The following is a 5894-nucleotide window of genomic DNA, read 5'->3' as shown; positions in this document are numbered from 1 at the left end:
AGGTGATCATTTCCAAAAAACTAGTTTAAAATACCCAATTAAAATACAGAAATGGACATGAGGAAAGGACTGTGTGCTGGAGCATCTGTGCAGACCCCAGAGAGGACAGCATCCACTGAATTTTCAGTATTCCAGATCAATCAGAAAATCTTTCTCACCTTTCTTTATCTCACCTACTGCATTTCTCCCATTCTCCCTGATGTGTTCATATATAAGAGATACTAAAAAAGAGAATTGCTATCATCCTGTTTAATAACTAAAAATATCTAAAACCAGGTTCATTCTGAGGATCAAAATAAAGATGAAATGCTTTGAGCAACCATTTAGTAGCATAAGCCAACAAGGCATAAGTACTGATAGCACCAATTTCTGTGTTCAACACCTGTATCCAACCCAGAATGGCCTCTTTGCACCTTCACAAGTTTGTAATGAGGTTTTTTCCTTTTAATATTTCTAACATTTTCTTAGTTCCCAAATATTTATGAGAATTATGTAAGTAAAAATCTAAATTATTAGTTATAGTCAACATTCTAAAAAGTACAAAATATTTTCATACTACTATAATTTGCTTCACATAAATTTTTAAGAGGTATGGAGATCAGTTCTTCTCAGATGGTTCATAGAAAATTAGAAGTTGTTAAGTAAAATCTTTTCAGTTTTTCCATAGCTGTCTGAATATGAAGATTGGGGGTTTCAGTAGATCCAATATCACAGTTTCAGTCTGAAAGACAAATGCTGAATACAAAAAGGAAATGTAGAGCATATGTTACATAAACAAAACTGTCAGTCACAGGGGTAGGGTCAGACTGTTTTATTCATCTATTACTCTGTGTTCATGGTATCTGATACTCTCTTCTGGCTTTTCACAGGCCTTTGATGACATGGGTGAATTTATATATATGAAGGAAATACACTCATACACTTAAAAATAAAAGATTTTTTAATTTAAAAAGAATAGGGAGAAATGACTGAGTAACTGAGAAAGATACTTGCTCAAAAAAACACCTAAGGAAGTATTTTCTTAAGTTCCAGCTCTAAGTCATAAAAAGGACATTATATCAATGGCCAGTGAGGCCAGACTCCATTTCAAACTGACACAATAACTTTGACACACTACAAACTTGATTTTAGATTTACTTGCATAAATAATGTGAGTTATTGAGGCACAGAAGCTTGTATCAAGGTTTAAGGAAGTCAGTGAGGGCAGGTATTTTGTGTCATGTTGGCAATTCCTTCAAGGAGGCCCTAAAAGGCCTTTACATGAAGCTTTGAAAGCAAAAACTAAGTTTCAGAGGAGACTGTAAGACATCTCCTTAGATGTCAGGACCATGAGTTGTATGCCAAGAAAGCTGTAGTCATAGTGTTCAGCCAGCCCAAGAGTGATACCATGTTTGTTGAGGTAGCAGAATTGGAGCTGTGGGTTAAACCAAGCCCAGCAGAGATCAAATGATGTTACTCACATGTTCCAGAAGCTAGATGTGGAGCTGAAGGGCTTTGTGTTGTCCAGCTGTGTTTTAGTCATTGGTCTGGTCTTTCCTTGGTGTCCTCTAATTTTTCCATTTTGGAATGGGAATTCTAATTCTGTGCTATTGTACATTGGAAGCATATGAAAGACATCTTTTTTAAATTTTATAGGTTTTCATATCTAACAGATTGTTTTGATTCTCAAAAAAGACTCTTAGACTCGAGCTCTGGAGAAATGGTAGAGTTTTTGAGATTTGGGGGATTCTTTGCTTATTTTTAAAATTATTTTTATTTTATGTGTGCACGTGAATTGTCTGCACATAGAAAAGTGTGCCCATGTCGTGCAATGCCCACAGAGGTCAGAAGATGCTGTTGAATCCCCTGGGACAGGACTTACGGACATCTGTTAGCTGCCATGTGGGTGCTGGGATTCAAACCCGGGTCTTCTGCAAGAACAACCAGTGTTCTTAACCACTGAGCCATTTCTTCAGCCACTATTTGGGGGATTCTTAAAGATGGACTGAATGAATTTTGCTTGATGAGATGAACATGAGCCTTAAGGGACCCAGTGTAAATTATGGATTAAAGTAATGGGATTGTATATCATATTGACAAGTGTTCAATAAGAAAAATAATTAAGGCTACCTGCTGGCTAGTAAAGCACAACACATCTTCTTCCCATTTACTCCCCTTGTGACTTGGACCAATTCCCTGTGATGCCAAAGGGCACCTGAATAGCTAGAGCTCCTTTGCCTCCTGGAAAGCTCCTGAGTAACCTGCTTGAATGATCTGGTCCTTTAATATAACATCAAAAGAGAGAAACTGAAGTCCAGAACAACTAATTTTTCATACCTCAAAAGAAAGCAATGGAACTACATCAAAAGCACAGAGTCAAATTCAACTCAGTGAATGCAGGATAAAGTTTAACATCAGAATCAAAAGCAACAAAAGAAATTCACATGCCCAGATCACAATAGAAAATTAATTTGAAATACCAAATGATATAGGCCCACCAAATGCCACAAGTCCTGTCAAACTGATTTAGACTGAGAACTACCTAGAGGTTACTCAGGATATAGAATTTAAAAGAACACTCAGAAATATGAAAAAAGTCAATTGATTTAAAGAATACACAAACAACAACTCAACTCAAGTGGATAGGGATAAACTTCTAATGAAGTTCAAGAAAATACAAATATACAGATAAATGAAATGTCAAACCCATTCAAGATTTGAAAAGTTAATTCACAACAGATCCAAATATTGAAGAAATCTCAGAATGAAATGAAGATGAATAGCTCAATATCAAGAATATCAAGACTAACTGATGAAGTTGAAAAATTAGATCATTCAAGCAGTGAATATGAAAAATTAAAAAATACTTGCAGAAAGGAATATAGGAAATGAGGAACACCATGATAATTCCAAATTAATTTACCATAAGCTGCAGCGATGGGGAAGAACCCAGATGAGTAGCCTTGAGCAGGATTTTAGAAAAAAACTTCCCTAAGTGAAGGAAAGACATACATGTCCAGATACATGAAGCACACCGGACACCAATTAGACAGGAACAAAACAGAAACTCCACACTTTATATATAATAAAAGCAATGAGAGTCTAGAAGAAGATGAGAATGCTGAAATCTACAAGAGAAAAAGAAGTCACATATAAAGGAAAGACACATGTAAAGGAAAACCTACTATAACTCACACAGAAGGACATCTGGGTACACAAACTTGACTAGATAGACCTTCACATATATGACAGAATACATGAAGTCCTGTGGGAATTATGGGAAGAATATATAGAGGAAATGTTTTAAATATGATTAAGATGTATAAAACACACAAAATTTCAATAAAATATTTTAAAAGGAAAATAATACAGTGTGTAATTTCTTTCATTTTTATAAGCCTAATGAAGTAGATCTTTATTTTTTTCTTGGTTGGATGATTTCTTTATTTTACTTTATTTTTTGAGGGTATCTGATAATGCTACATTCTGAACAAAGGTTACAAAATGAATTATTTTCCAGATATTTCAAAAGATGGTGATACCTATCATTGTCTGCGAAGTGTCTTCACATAATGTTACTATAGAGCTTTTTATCTCTTAAAGAGACTTTATGCCAATAGTTTTGGCCTGTATTTAAAGGGAGGGAAAGAGGGTCACCTAGAGGCTTCTTAGTCTCATTCATAAAGCAATTGAAGAATGAGATCAAATGGCAGAAAGCAGACAGAATTGCAGAGTCCTACATGACTATATCTGGTCAGAAGTTCTGCAGAGTTCTACATTAAAAGGCAGAATTCCAGGCAGAAAAAATTCACTGCCTCATTAATGCACCAGTTATTTCACCCATATATTTAGCATAACTTAAGGTGAACCTCCCTTCCTGGGGTGATTCTATCACCAGGTGATTGACCTGTGAGTTTGCAAAGGTGGGTCCTCCAACAGATAGACTAGTAATTTTAAGTCTTGACCAGTTAAACTTATGGGGCTTTGTGCTACTCTAATATTCCACCACTGAAGAGGTAACCCTAAAATCTTTGAAAGATTACATAGATCTTCCAAAACCTTTCAAATTTGTGGCCTTTGAAACAGTATGTTGCTAAGAGTACCAAGGACATTTTGACTTTTATCCAAGAAACTGGCTACTTTTCTTTGGAATCTTTTCACCCTAACTCCTTAGCCAATTCCTACCTCTGATTCTTATAATACCATCCTCTGAAGAGTTAACCAAATTGCTGATAGGGAATCGTGAAGCAGACTGCTCTGGCTTCTTACATGCTGAACAGGGACACATTGTGAGGCATTTGGAGTACCCCTTTAGTGGGTCGATCTAATTGCATGTCTTAACTGTAGGGGGAAAAGACAGTCCATGACTGGCGCCTAGGAGATGTGATGAAGAAATAAAGGCAGGAATGGTTAGCATTACATGTTCTAGAATCACACAAAAGTCAGATCAGGGCAAGTTTCAAATGTGCATATCAGAGTCCATTGGAATTTCTTGATTCCAAAAGCATCCCTCTATTGGGTTCCTCCTCATTTTTCTTTTGCCTGCCAAGGCAAGACTCGAGAGTGATGAAGACAGGATTTGTTTTCAGGCTCTTTGATAGCTGTTAGATTGGCTAGAATTAGTGTCACTTTCCTCTCAAAGGCTTCTAGATAGGGGGAGGAAAGAAATTAAGCCATAATTTTAGAAAAATACTGAGTTGTCTCCCTTAACTATAGGTAGACACTACAGTATTGCAGACCAAGATTTGAAGTCTTACATCTGAGCAGCACCTTCTTATTAGGAACAAAATCATTAATGAGAACTAATTGCCTAAATAACATTTTATCTGGGAAGTGCAATCTCTTGAACTCTTAAAGAAATATACTGATCATTTTAGTCTTTTATTTTACATTCGAGTGTTTAAGACCATACAGTTGGCCCACATAAACCAATTTACTTTTAGTCTTAAGGTCATTTGAGGATCTGACCCTCAAGGGTCACATGAGCTTGGGAGAAGCCCCTGGCTCCTTTCTTTACTAGTTCCATCTATGGATGAAATAGATCTCCACGGTGTGTTTAGGTCAAGCAATTTCATTGGTGTGTATCATTCATTATGGGGTAGAAGTTACTGTGGTGGCCCACAGAATGCTTGGCAGTATAGTTACAGCAACAGTTAAACAGATTAGTACAATCATTTATAGCTTTAGGGTAATGATTATTGGGCTTTTAACATTTTCTAGTAGAAGACAGCAGAAAAACATGAGATCATCATTTGGGTTTCTATTCATACTTTCTGTCCTCTAATTTCACATGATCTTGAAAAATATGCCTTGCTACACAGAAGACTGAAAGAAAAACAAATATAGTACATCATAATACAGATTTCATGAGTTTGTTACCCATTCTATGGTGTGACTGCTTGGTGATGTAGCTGTTTTGGTTCATCCATATTCCTGTAAGTAACCATCTCCCTTGCTCTTATAGTTGACTCAATCAAACTATTGTTTCACGATGTTGCACTTGAGTTGATTTATTTCTTTGAACATTCACTGGTGCCCTATCTGATGAAGTAAGGTTTGTTCACATCTCCCCAGGCAAAGTAAAATAGCAGAGAATTTGTCATTAAAACATCGATGGTTTTTGGATTGGAGTCCATCTTAGTAATGTCTCTTTCATGAAACTGAGCTCAAACCTGTGAACAGTATTGAGAGGACAGCAAAAACAGAACTATTAGCAGCAGCATAAAACATATCAAAAACAGATATATAATACAAACCTATTCAGCTTAATGCCACATTCTGAGGTTAGGGAGGACACCAAGTACTTAGGAATCACCTTAGGATTAGGGAACACCAAGGACTAGGAGAGTTCTGTGACTCAATTGAAGAAGCTTCTTTTTCAGTGATCGGTTGTTAATTAAAAGAATCACGGCTAC

Source organism: Nannospalax galili, unplaced genomic scaffold (assembly GCF_000622305.1).
Source record: "Nannospalax galili isolate Female #2095 unplaced genomic scaffold, S.galili_v1.0 scaffold1668, whole genome shotgun sequence".
Classification (NCBI taxonomy): Eukaryota; Metazoa; Chordata; class Mammalia; order Rodentia; family Spalacidae; genus Nannospalax; species Nannospalax galili.
Note: the sequence above shows the minus strand (reverse complement) of the source record.